Genomic DNA, 13,684 nt, shown 5'->3' with positions numbered 1-13,684 from the left:
CATTTGCAAATCCATTCTCCCTGCTCTCTCCCCATACCTCTTGACTCGCATTCATCAACTCTTTCCCCTCCTCACCATCTCTCGTTTGTATCTCTCTTTCCCTCTATAACTTCACTTCTACACTCTCTTCGCTCAGTCAGCCCATTATTTGATTTTTCTCTAATTGAATCTCCCCACTCTCCTCTCCTGTTTCTTCGTCCCATATTTCTAACTTGCCATATGTACCTTTCCTCAGCTCTCTCACACCCCTCACATTCTCTCCTGTATCTCTCTGCATTCATCACACTCCCTCTCTCCTGTATCTCCCACTCACCTTCTCCTTGTAAGTATTCTGCCCATTCCCTTCCCCTTTTATAATTCTCCCTGTCGTTCCCTGTGTATCTCACACTCTCTGTCTCTATACTCTCTCCCCCTCCCCTTTTAGCTTTCAATCTCACTGCCTTCCTCTTATCCTTGTAGATTTCTCATCGTCTCCCCCTTATCTGTAACTCTCCCCCATTCCCTCTCTGTATTTCTCCCCTTGTCTCTTTCCCTCCCCCCAGTATCTCTCTCCTGCTGACGTCTGGCTGCTGACTCTCCCCTCCGTTTTCTCCCTCTGCCCCTCTCTCCGCCTCTCTCTCTCTCTCGCTCTCTCTCTCTCTCTCTCTCGGTGCTGCCGCCTCGCTTCATTCGCCTCCTCGGCTGCCGGAGCCGGTGCCGGGCTCGCCGCCCGCTCTCCATCACTCGTCGCCACCGCCTCCTACTCCAGCTCGCCGCCTCCGCTCGCTCCGTGGACCCAGGTAAGAGCAGGCAGTGGCCGGAGCCGCGCCAGGGAAAGCCCGGCCCGACCAAGGGGCACCGGCCGAGCCCCAGGCCTCGCCGCCTCCGCCGGCCGCCGCTGAAATCAACGCCGGGGATTCACTCGAGTTCGGGGAGGGTGGAGTGCAGGGAGGGAATGTGACGGGGTGGGGGGGGGGGGGGGGAAATGCAATGAGAAGTGGCTGGCTGAGAAACTGAATAAGAAAAAGAAATATGGACAAACTGAGAAACCTATAGTGGGCAATGGAGAGGAACTGATACATAAATTTATAGCTTGAGATTGTAGGGAATGGGGGGAAACTGACAGATCGGTGGGGAATGGAGAAAGAAATGAACAGATTGATAGGTGAATAGAGTGGACAGATCATAAAGAATAGGGAAGGGGGAGAAGAAAACATTGGGATGAAGAGATGGCAATTGACATACTGAAAGTGAAAATGGGAGTTAAATTGACAAGCAGATACAGTAGGGAAAGGAGAAATAGAATTAGACAGGTTGAGCTGGTCAGGGATGGAGAGAGAAAGTGACAGATCAAGACAGTGGGACTGGAGGGACAGAAAATGACAGATTTGAAGGAGGTGGTGGGTGTCGGCAGAAATGGATGTATTGAAAGAATGTGGAAGAGGATGAATAAACAGATTGAGACCATGAAAATGAGAAGATATTTTCAGACAATGACAATAGACATAAGTGCACAGTAATGGAGTGGGATGGACCACGGGAGGTTCTGGGAAATTGAAACAGACCATTGGGAGTGGAATGAGACCAATGGACAGACTAAGGCATACAGAATGCAAAGAATGAAATTAGCAAAGGGAGACAGTGGTGAATAGGGAGAATAAAATGAAAGGAAAAGGGGGAGAGACATTCACAGACTGTGATGCGGAGGAATGGAGAGAGAGAAGTGGACGGGTATAAAAGAGAAGTTGTTGACAGAATCTGCCATTGTGGAATGGAGATGCAGAAAGATTGACAGGCAGGGGAATGGATAGAGAGAAATGGAAAAACCGCAAGAAAGGAACTTAGTTATAAAAAATGGCCAGACTAAGGGAAGGACTACTGTAGAGAGAATCTGAGAGACATTTATGGACTCAGAAAGCTAGGAAGGAAGAAGTGGACAGAGGGGAATGGACAAATCTAGGCTGAAGGACAGGAGAAGTAAAAGTGGAAGTGAGAAGTATTCATTGAAGAGGTAAAGGACTAGAGTACAAAACCATAGTGATTAAGGTACTAAACTCTGACCATTGATTCAGACATGTGTTTATTCTGTGACAGCTGCTGAAAATTTTGAATTCAAGTAGTTGAATCAACCTGGAATCCATCTGGTTCACTGGTGTCTGTCAGAGAAAGAAATCTGTTAGCCTTAAGTGGTCTGACCGTTAAGTGACTCTGGATCCATCAAAATGGTTGACTCTTAACTGCCATGTCAATCAGTGTCCTGTAAATGAATAGAGAGAAATGTATATTGAATATAGGGGAGAGGAATGGCAAGAGACAAATCTCCTTTGCATCTCCTTTCCACTCATAGCCATTCCCTGTTTTTCTATGTCTCTTTTACTGCTCATCTCAGCAACTCTCATTCACGTGGAGATAGAGAATTTTAGAGTGAAAGATAAGAGACCTGTAATAAATGGGAAGGAGATAAAGGGAAACTAAAAGGAGCAGAGATGTAGAGAGCAATGTAGGCAGGTTGTGAGTGAGAAATGAAAGTGAAGCTACAGAGGTTGTTAAAATAGAATTAGAAATGGACATGAACAGCATGGTGAAAGAACAGAGAATAACTGAGGGTGTGGGAGGTGGGGATAGAGAGAGAGTATCAGAGGGAGAGGAAGATAAAGGGAAGGGTAAGAAAAGGGAGGTGGCAACATGAAGACAGGAATAAGAAAAAGATGACAAAAATAGAGAAAAGGGGATAAATAAATTTACAAACGTTTGTAAGTAGACGGGGATAAAAGGAGTGAGAAACAGCCTCAGTGGAAGATATGTGGGGACAAATGAGAAATTGATAAAACACATACATCCTTAGATTTGCTCCTGGTCTCTCCATTTTACTTCTCTTCCCTGCCTGTATTCTATTGAGATTGAGAGAAGAAGAAAAAAAAGAAGTAGAGGGAAAGAAAGAAGACCAGGATAGATGGGAAACATCACTAAAGAAATGTCATTAAGAGCATAAGAAGTTGTGTTGGTGAGAGAACTAGTTAAAAAACAGCAGAGCATGAGGAAAGTTAGCAGTTGGAGAGAGAAATGCAGTGATATAGGAGGAAAAGTAGTTACTCACAGTGGAGTGATATGGGGGAGAAAACACGGGAGGGACCAGGAACAAATCGAAGGATGATGCTCCTGTAAAATGAAACAAAAAACAAAGATAGGGCAAAGGTAGGGAGAGGAAAGTGCATAGGGAAAAGAGCAAAACTCAGGTTGGGACATTGCAAGATTGGAAGTGTAATATAGGAATACGAGAAAGGAAAATATAGCCTCTGGAAATGAGAAAATCTAAGTAGCCCAGACTGAAGAAATCGCCAGACAGCACAAGGAGGGGAGAAAGGAAGAAGAGCAAATCATGGAAGAAAAACATAGCAGAAGATGACTGATAACAGGAAAGAAGAGCATCCTATTCCATCTTACAAACCTCTGCTCCTTGAATTGCAATATCTTGACCATCCTGAGTCCACCACTGATGGTTGCGGCCTCAGTTGTAAAGGCCCGAGATAAATCTCCACCCTAAGCTTCTCTTTCCTTTAAGTTGCTTGTCAAATCCTCTCTTTAACTAGTTTTCACCATCTGCCATAATATCACTTCATGTGGCTCGGAGTCTGTTTTCATTTGATAATATTCCTGTAAATTTCCTGAGGATGTTATGCTGTGTTAGTGGTGCTATGTAAATACAAGTTTTGATTGAACTGAGAAAGAACTTGAATGGAGAGAAACAGACCAAAAAAACTTGAACAGTGACTAGGGTAGAAGGAGGGGTAGGCTAAAGTGGAAAGAGATCAAATACAAATCTGAAGAAGGAAGGCATCATAAAATCCAGGGAAGAAAGTGAAATACAGACATTAAATGACAAAGGAAGCATATGCCACACTATCAACAATTTGTATTCCCATATCAAGAGTTCTATCCTCAGACAAGAAGTGACACAGAGCCAAATAAGAATTTAGATTTAGTGACCTAATAATTGACTGAGAGGTTTAAGTAATGTCTTTCAGGATGGGAAAAGAAAAAAGAGATCAGAAAATAAGCAATATATACAAAATGCTAGAGGAGCTCAGCAGGTCAGGCAGCGTCTGTGGAAAAGAGTAAAGAGTTGTTGTTTTAGACTGAGACCTTTCATTAAGAGTGGAAACAAAGGGGGAAGGAGCCACAATAAGAAGGTAGAGGAAGGGAGAAGAAGTATAAACTAGAAAATGATAGGTGAAGCCAGGTGGGTGGGGGAGGTGGCGTGAAGCAAGAAGCTGGGAAGTGATAGGTGCAAAGGGTAAACGGCCAGAGAAGGAATCTGATAGGAGAGGAGAGTGCACTATGGGAGCAAAGGAAGGAGGAGGGGCACCAGAGGGCAAGTGATAGGCAAGTGAGAAGAAGAAAGAGATGAGTGGGGCCCAGAGTGGGGAACTGGAGTTGAGGGAAAGGGGAGGGCAAAAATTACTGGAAGATGGAGAAATTGATGTTCATGACATCAGGTTAGAGGCTACCCAGACGGAATATGAGATGTTGCACCTCCAATCTGACAGTGGTCTCATCGTGACAGTAGAGGAGGTCATGGACTGACGTGTTGGAATGTGAATGGGAATTGGAATTAAAATGGTTAGCCACCTGTAAATTTTGCTTTTTGTAGATGGAGTGAAGGTGCTCGTCAGAGTGGTCTCTCAGACTACGTCAGGTCTCACCAAAAATAGAGAAGGCCACCTTGAGAGCACTGGATACAGTAGACAACCCCAACAGATTTGCAGGTGAAGTGTTAACTCACTTGACACCACTATGTGGGGCCCTGAATGGAGTTGAGAGAGGAGGTAGCACTTCTTCTGCTTGCAGGGCTAAGTGCCAGGAAGGAGATTAGTGGGGAGGGATGAATGGACAAGTGAATCACAGAGTGAGTGATCCCTGTAGAAAGTATAGAGTGTGTTTGGTGTTAGGGTCCAGTTGAATATGGCAGAAGTTGGTGAGAATAATGTGCTGGATGCGAAGGCTCATGGGGTGGTAGGTATGGACAAAAAGAACTTCATCACTGTTAAGGAGCCAGGAAGGTGAGGTGAAGGTAGCTGTTTGAGAAATGGAGGAGATGTGTGGTGCTCTGTAGGATCTCTTGTGTTTATCAGAAAAGAAGGGTTGGCCTGCAAAGTTATGGAAAATTAAACAGAGCCTGTGTAAGGCCATATTTGTAGCTAAGTAGACGTTGGAGAGTTAGAGGGTTGGAGCAGAGGTAGGCTGGCCTTAGTGCTGAAGGGATTTGCATAAGGATGTTAAGGATAAAGGAACTTAATTAATTTCAGTCAGGGAGAGAAAGGTAGCCAATAGGTAGCCAGAGAAACCTCAAAGTGTATTTAATCTCAGAACCACCTTTCAATGTTGGGAATTAGCGGAGTTAAATATTCATCTGAGGAGTACGGTATAAGCCAAGGCTACAGTTGGCTCAGTTGCAAAAAAGAGGAGGAGGAAAAGTCCAAGGGCAGTAGTGGTAGCAACCTTCTGCATTTGTCAGCCTGAATCCAGGATGGCATCTTGCCTTCCTGGGTCAAGGATATCCAGGCATAGTTACAGGGCATTCTAAAGGGGAGGGGGTTATAAATAGTCAGACGTCATGGTTCACATTGTTATGTATGACATAAATTATATGATGGATGAGATGCTGCAACTTGAATTTAGGGAGATGGGTAGCATATTGAAAAGCAGGTCCTCCACATTTGTAATCTCCAAATAAGTTCTGATGCCATGTGCTACTGTGTATAGGAAAAGACAAATATGTGCCTGGAGAGAAGGTGCAAAGGAGAGCTTTAGCTCCTGGACTGGGACTATTTGTGGAATTGGTGAAACCTGTACGTGCCATTTGAGTCCAAATGAGAATGTACTCACACAGAATATGTATTTTGCTAGTACTGTTGGAGAGGGTCTTATGAAAAAGAAACAATAGCCAAATATAGGAAGTGAAACTAGGTCCAGAAAGCAGGGCAGACTCAGGCTTGATAAAGCTGCATGGGAAGACACAGGGTTGGATTGCATCTATTTTGACAAGTAAGCCTGATGAACTAAAGGTGGAAATATGACAATGTCACTAACATGATTGAAAGATAGGCAGGATTGGCAACTCCATATTGCAACATATAGAACTTTTAGCTGTGGGAGGAGCTTGGATGGAGCTCCTGGATGCCTGGATGGAGCTTGGAAAATCATAGGGGGTGATCACATTGTTGGAAGTGTGCTGAAGGCCTTCAGTCAGCAGGAGTTTGAGTAATAGATAGGTAGGACAATCATAAAGAAGTATAAAAATATTAGGGTAATAGGGGATTTCACTATGCTGAATATTAAGCAAGATTGCCTTAGTGTGAAAAGCTTAGAGGAACAGAGTTTTTATAGTGTTTCAAGAAGAGTTTGAAGCACTTTGTTGGAGTCATAACAAGAAGGGTAACGTAACCATTAGAGTGGAAGAGGGATTCCCAACTGTTTTTATGACATGGACCAGTACTGTTAAGCAAGGGGTCCGTGGACTCCAGTTGGGAACCCCTAGAGTAGAGAATGTATTAGTGGAAGACCATTTTGAAGATAGTGATGATAACTCTGGAAGTTCTGGTGAAGGACAAAGATGGGCCTGAATTAGAGAAAGACTAGCTTCAATATTATAAAATAGGACATGGCTAAAGTGGATTGAGAGCAGCTGCTTGAAAGTAACCTTGCAGGTAACTAGAGGAGCCATTCTAGAGGAGTAGTGAATTCTCAAGGCCAAGATCTGCCCATAATGGTGGAAGATAAGGCCCCAAGATGAAAGAATCTTATTTCAGTAAAATTGTTAGCTTATGGCAGGTTTTGAGTAGTGAAAATAAGCTTTATAGAGCTATAGAAAGTGCAAGGGGCATATAAAAATACAGAATTAGGAGGGCAGAAAATAGATCTGGCAGACAAATTTAAGAAAATCTCTTAATAAACTTTAAGGGCAAGGAAACAGTAGAGTCTGTTCGGGACCAAAGTGTCGGACTTCTAATCTTCTCACGCCACAGAAGAGGTGCCAAGTAAATGGAGGATAAATAATTTGATAACTTTATACAAGAAAGTCAATGAGCACAAACCAGGATACATTCGCGCTCAGAGGATAGGGTGTCTTACGGGTAATCGGCATAGTTTTGATAAGGGGAGACCTGCTGGATTAATTCAATTGACTTTTTTGAGGTAGTAATCAATTGTGTCATTGAGGATAGTACAGTGAATATGGTCTATATGGACTTCAGTAAGACATTTAATAAGGCCCACATGTGAAACGTGTGGAAGCACATGAATAAAGGCAATTTGGCAAATTGAATTTGATACAAGCTTGGTGATGGGAGGCAGAGGACAATAGACGAGGTTTATTTTTGCTGGTGGAGGCCTGGGGCTCAGTGCTGGGACCCCTACTGTTTGATACCTACATTAATGATCTGGATGTGAATGTAGGAGGAATGATTAATAAATTCACAGTTGACACGAGGATTGGTGGTGGTGTTGATAGAAAGGGGGGGAGCGTTTGGCCTTGGAATGATATGAATTGGCAAGATGCACAGAAAAATGGAATTTAATCGTAAAAAGTGCCTGGGCTTATATTTTGGAGGGACTAATAAGGCTAGGATATTTAGCAGGAAGTACTGAGGAATAGTGGGACCTTGATATACATTTCCAAGGGTCTCTGAAGGCAACTACATAGGTAAATAAGATGATTAAGAAGGCATTCATGTTACCGTTCTTCATTAGCATGGGTACAGAATGTACGAATGTATATAAAATTATGAGTAGCTTACGTGGGGTAGATATGGGAAATTTTTTTCTCTTAGCAGAGGCATCAATGAACAGAGGGTAAAGGTTTCACCAAGGGTCAAGGAAGAATTTCTTCACATCCTAGGTGTGTGAAGTCTAGAGCATACTGTTTTTTCTCATAACATTAATGAAATATTTATATAAATATCATGACATTGAAATCTATGGGTTATGTGCAGATCAATTAAATTAGTACAGGTAGGCAACACGCATAAAATGCTGGTGGAATGCAGCAGGCCAGGCAGCATCTATAGGAAGAAGTACAGTCGATGTTTTGGGCCGAGACCCTTCGTCAGGACTAACTGAAAGAAGAGATATTAAGAGATTTGAAAGTGAAAGGGGGAGGGGGAGATCCAAAATGATAGGAGAAGACAGGAGGGGGAGGGATGAAGCTAAGAGCTGGAAAGTTGATTGGCAAAAGGGATACAAGGCTAGAGAAGGGAGAGGGTCATGGGACGGGAGGCCTAGGGAGAAAGAAAGGGGGAGGGGAGCACTAGAGGGAGATGGAGAGTAAGCAAGGAGTGATTGTGAGAGGGACAGAGAGAGGAAAAAGAAAGAAAAGTAAAAATGGGGGGAATAATAAATAAAGAAATAAATAAATGAGGGATGTGGTAAGAAGGGGAGGGAGGCATTAACAGAAGTTAGAGAAATCAATGTTCATGCCATCAGGTTGGAGGCTACCCAGACGGAATGTAAGACATTGCTCCTCCAACCTGAGTGTGGCTTCATCTTGACAGTAGAGGAGGCCATGGATAAGTACAGGTAGGTACTTGATGGTTGCCATTGATAATGGGTGGACCAAAGGGCCTTAAGACACTATCATAAATTTTAAGATTGAAAACCAGGAGCACAAGGGTCAGTGCACAGACCATTAAGTACAAGTTGAAATGACTAAGAATTATTGCAAAATGGAACTTATACTGCAGATTTGTAGATGATCTCAAGTAATGGAAGAGAAATTATGTAGAGATTGGATCTGCTGTGATCTCATTGTATGGCAAAGCAGGGCCAAGGGGCTGATTGAACTATTTCTGCTCTTATTTCTTGGTTCTTGTAGGTGGGACAGGAGTGGAAATAAACAATACTGCCAAAGTAGAAAAGAGGTAGTTTTCATGAGGTTCAGTTTTGATGTTCTCTGTCAGTTTTCTTAATTCTAATTCTATATCTGTCCTCCAAGTTCTTTCTCCTCCTTGGCTGAGTCAGCATTCTTCCGGACTTTAGCAAGCAATAAGCAAACACTTACAGGACCTCAAAGCATGGGGAAGCAATTTCCCTATTTAACATAATTAGCCAGATGTGAGCAGGTGAAATTATTGGTCCTTCTAAGATAAAATGTACAAAGTTTATGCATATTCATTCTTTCTCATTCTGTCACTAATTTTTCCTAGCTGCATTGAGATACTTTTCGAATCTGAAATAATTTAATTTTAGTAGACTGCAAAAGTTTAATATTATACAACTGATCTCAGGCTTGAATTTTATTTGTATGCATTAAAGTATGTGTTATGCATATAGGCCCTTTGAGAATAACAGTTCACAAACAAATTGTTCATATTTATCTAATCCCATTGGTGATTCTGACAGGTTTTTACTGCTGTAATCTCAGTACAGACAAACGTGTTTTCTGATCTCTCGCTCAACTTGTCCCTACATTGCATGTTAAATAAATTCTTATTTCAAATGTGGTCATTTTATAAAGCATTGGTCATATTTTGAATCAAATATTCATGAATATAGTCAAAACTGAACATGCTGAAAACCTGAAATAAAAACAGAAAACTGCACGCTCTCGGCAGTGCCTGAGGAAAGAAACGGTTATCATTTCAGGTTGATCTTTCACCAGTACTTGGAAAAATTTGAAATCATACATGCTTTAAGTTGAAGGTTTGGGACATGTGAGATAGAAAGGACAAAACAAGTGTCTCTGATAGAGGGGAGAACAAGTGAAACTGAAGTACACAGTGGTGGCAGTGCCAACAGAGGGATGATTGTTAATCACAGCTGATCTGTCTGGAAGAGACGTGAGAACAAGGAGATAAATAAAGACTGGGGAGGGAGAGGAAAAATAACCCTGCAACTGAGATACAAAATATTGCAAATGTTGGAAATCGGAAATAAAAAAAAAAGAATGCTGGAAATACTCAGCAAGACAGCAGCCTCTGCAGACAAAGAAAAACACAGTTAATATTACATTTTGATAACTTTTTATCAGAGCCAGTCAGTGCTCATAAAAACTAGAAAGATATGTTCTCTAGAATTATTCAATTCACTATAAAGTCCTGAAGCTCTAATATACCAAGTTGGACGATGGGATGCCATCCCTAGAGCTTATGTTGGTCTTTGTTGGAACAGTACGAGAGGCCAAAATAAGGTGTAATTAAAGTGATAGATCAATTTCATGGTCCGAAGGAGGTGTTTGGCAAAGTGATAACCCAATCTGCATGTTTCTCCATGTAAAGGGGATCATACTGTGGGCACCAACCATTGTACTCCAATTTGGAACATGTAAATGACAGCATACCCTGAAGACGAGGAAAAAGAGAAGGTGGTACATATGCTGTAATCAATGAATCTGACCGAGAAATGAGTGAAGAAAAGTCAATGGAGCCTGGGTGTTTAAACACTGTGTTGTATAGCTTGGTGGAGAAAGTGGGAAGTAAGAAAAAGCCTCTGGTATCTTCTGGAGGCACTTCAGACACATGCTATGAAGGCAGTGGAAGCAGATAGCCATGACATTTACAACTAGGTGCTGCTTGAAGTGCCTGAATGCAGTTCAAAACAAAGTTCATTGACCTCCTATGAGTGGTCAGTGTCAATGGATGCATCTTTAAACACCGGACCATAGGCCTCGAACTCTCCTCATTCTTCTCATCTTTAATTATAATCCATGCCTAGCATTCATTAGCTCCATCATGTCCTCACAGTCCGATTACCTCTGCAGCACTTGTTGTCTCTCAGTTTGCACACACATCCAGCTATTCAATAATGTTGACAGTTTTCCCTTCCCACAGATGCCTCTTGAAAGGTGAGTTCTTCCAACATTGTTTTTGTTTCAGGTTCTAGCATTTTGTTTTTGTTTTCCATTCAGTCATGAAGATTGCATTTCCCAGACATTACAGACCATTATTGACACACTCCCATCTTGCAAGGAATATACAAGTAGATATAGCAAGAGCTATCCAGAGATGAGGGTATACTTGTACATCCTTAGCCTCACATAGGGCTTGCCATCATTGAGACTTCCCTTTGAGTTTGTGGCTCGCAGTGAGACAAAATCCATCAAGGATGATGGATCCTTGATCTTAGTCATTTATTTTATATCCTACTGCCCATTAACTAACACAGTGCTCCTCCTTATAAGCACAGGTGATGTAAGCAGGCACTTCTTAACTTTCTCTCTCTCTCTCTCTCTCTCTCTCTCTCTCCTTCCGTCACAGGTATTACTTTTTGTTTCAGATATTCATGAACTACAAGTTGACCAAGTATTGTAAGAAGTGGAAGAAAGTTCTGATGGTGAAGATACAGCACCACACAATTCCACATTTGCAGTCCCTACCCAGATATTGGCACTTAGTATAACTTAGAGGACAACATTGGATCTCACCATACTCCTATGCTGGGCATGGCTGGTCTGCTTTCAATGAAGGGAGCGAGTGCCATGTGGCAAGTGATACCATAGACAAGATCTGCTAAAGAACACACAGATAAGGATATTAATTGGGCAGTTTACAAGCAAATCTAATAGGTACATGCATCAAAATCTCTGGTCTGTTGGGAAAGATGCTTTAATGCTCCCCTTCGGTGTGAAGGATTCAGTGCTCAGAGTTTTGCCAGGCTTGGAGCTATCTTTGGTAGCATGAAAATAATGACCAACTTTATGTGAAGCTCAAACAAGAAGTAGTTTCTGTGACCAATCTTGTGCTCTCCATTGTCGAAAAAGCTAACCACAGACTGAGAGCTGCTCTGAAAACTCAGGTTCCGTCATTATGTTGTGAAGGGGCTATCAAGGTTTTGCACCAGTCTAGGAATCAGTTCTTAAAAAGGTCACTAGAACTGCTGATCCACCATTTTGGTGAGTGCCAATAGTCTGGGGAGTATTTTCTTGCTGTCCACGTTCAGAAAGACAGAATTCATTATAACTCCACTATTGCTTCAGCACTCTTCCTGTTAGCTATTCCAGCTGCCATTCTGTCAAACTAAATGTGGAGACAAATGCAGCCAGATCTTCTAAGTCAATAAATATTTGTCTTCCTCCAATGTAACATACTAGTTCCACCACTAAAAACAGCAACTTTGTGCTAGTTATGCTGCAGCTGGTGAGGTAGTATTGGGTAGGAGTACTGGGATAGACAAAAATACATAAATGCAAAGCATTCATGGTGATTATTTGAATGTTACATTGAATATTGCACAATTCACTTAAAATTTCCTTTCAAATGATTATTTTATGATGTCTTAATTTTGTGATGTAACTGAGGGAATGCCATGACATAATTAACTGAGGAAAGGATTGAACAAGAGTTGTAGTTCTTAGAAATACACCCTGGTAAGTTTGCTTCCCCCTTTCTTCCTGCTTCTGCTCTTTATTGAGTGTATACTCATTAATCATGCTATAAGGCACTTTGGTACAACCAAAGGATGTCAACAATGGAATCTGTATCTAGTCTTTTTATTTGCTGGTTGGATAGCTGCTGTTATTGACTGAGCATCCTGATGATGAGATTGTGTGGCCCACAGCAGACCAACGCAACAATGAGCAACATTTTGTTGAGTAGTAAAGGCTCTTTCAGATTAATCCTCAATACTGAAGTGTCATTCTATCTGGAATGAATGTACTATTTCACATTATAAGTGTCTGTAAGCTTTTCATTGTAATACTGTTGCCTTTATATACGTGGATTAGGCACCAACATCAGCGGCCACATTATCAGTTGTCAGCTGTCACTAGATAGCAAATTATTGGTTAGAAGGCAGCTCCAAGGACAATCACTCAAGATGGCCGTCTGCATTCCCGCAACCACATGGCAAGAACAAAGCCTTTAGTTTTGTCTGTTTCTATCGCCATTGCCTCATTCCTGTTTGCTGATTTCTAGATTATAGTTCTTTCTGGCTGGCAGTTGTCGTGCAGCTGATCTTGACAAGTCGTTCTTAAGAGGAAATGGTCCAGTGCTGATGCCCTTTTTCTAGAACTGGTGTGATTATATACTGATAGCACATCTTCTGCTCTGCTGGCAATGCTGTCAACCTCTGTTGCATTGTGCCATTTGGTCTCCTCATGGGAAGAAAGCCTGCTGATCCAATTTAGTGCAAGCATAGCCATCCCATTCAAATGAAGTGGAACTTACTCGGTTGTTTAACTTAATTCAGTTGTTTCTCACTATGTGTGCGTTTGCTCATATGTATTGAACTTCTAATCTACACTTAAATTTTAATTACTCTACTCTCAGCTTTTTATTTTTTTAAACCAGGCTCCAAGTGTTAGTGAATGTTTGTGCATGTCAAAAAGATAGACAAATATTGAATAACACTAATGACTTTGACAGCATGAGCCTGGGGGCGAGAGTTCCTTGGGAGTGAGAGCTAGGTTGTGAGTGCAGCTGCTTGCTTGTGCTGAGATTACCTCGGATCTGCACCTTACCATGTTCACGTGCTAGGATCTGGTGACAAAAATGTTGGAAGCGATGTTTTGACATGGGGGCCTGAGAACAACAATTTCAGGGCCATAGAAGATCTTCCCAACATGTTTGTATGCTGAAACGGTTTTAATTGTGAAAGTTAAAAGCAGAAATGTTGGAAACACTCAGCAGGTCAGGCATCAACTAACAAAGAGAAAATGTAGTTAAAAATTTTAGGTGGAAGACCCTTTGTCAGAACTGAGAAAGAGAAAATCACT

General features: G+C 41.9%; 1 protein-coding gene across 2 annotated transcripts in view; it reads left to right on the top strand.

Annotated features, from left to right (window-relative positions):
• Positions 1–331: 331 nt before the first annotated feature.
• Positions 332–13,684, top strand: part of LOC140741550 (guanine nucleotide-binding protein G(I)/G(S)/G(O) subunit gamma-7-like) — a 256,838-nt gene continuing 243,485 nt past the window's right edge. The window contains exon 1 of one of the 2 annotated variants that reach the window (XM_073071860.1): positions 332–779. The gene's annotated coding sequence lies outside the window, so the exon portion shown is untranslated. The remainder of the gene's footprint in view (positions 780–13,684) is intronic. The other variant, XM_073071853.1, reaches the window with a different exon arrangement.

This window comes from Hemitrygon akajei, chromosome 2 (genome assembly GCF_048418815.1).
Source record: "Hemitrygon akajei chromosome 2, sHemAka1.3, whole genome shotgun sequence".
NCBI classification, from domain to species: Eukaryota; Metazoa; Chordata; class Chondrichthyes; order Myliobatiformes; family Dasyatidae; genus Hemitrygon; species Hemitrygon akajei.
The sequence above is the reverse complement of the archived record's forward strand: the minus strand, read 5'-3'. Positions and strand labels throughout refer to the sequence as shown.